Source organism: Chondrus crispus, genomic scaffold (genome assembly GCF_000350225.1).
Source record: "Chondrus crispus Stackhouse genomic scaffold, scaffold_57, whole genome shotgun sequence".
NCBI classification, from domain to species: Eukaryota; Rhodophyta; class Florideophyceae; order Gigartinales; family Gigartinaceae; genus Chondrus; species Chondrus crispus.
In genome coordinates, this window is record NW_005178533.1 from 236,625 (window position 1) to 236,825 (window position 201).

Genomic DNA, 201 nt, shown 5'->3' on the forward strand with positions numbered 1-201 from the left:
ACGACGGCGCCGCCTACGAAGCGCGCACGGCCGCGCGCGTCTCGTGCACAGGCACCGTCGAGCGTAGCGCCTCGCCGGCCGTCATCTCGGCGGCGTGCCAGCTGCACCTGTCGCTCAAGCCGCGCCCGCCGTCGACGCTTGAGCCGCTGCCGCCGCACCCCACCACCTCCGCCAGGGCGGCTTTCGCAACCCGTGGGACTC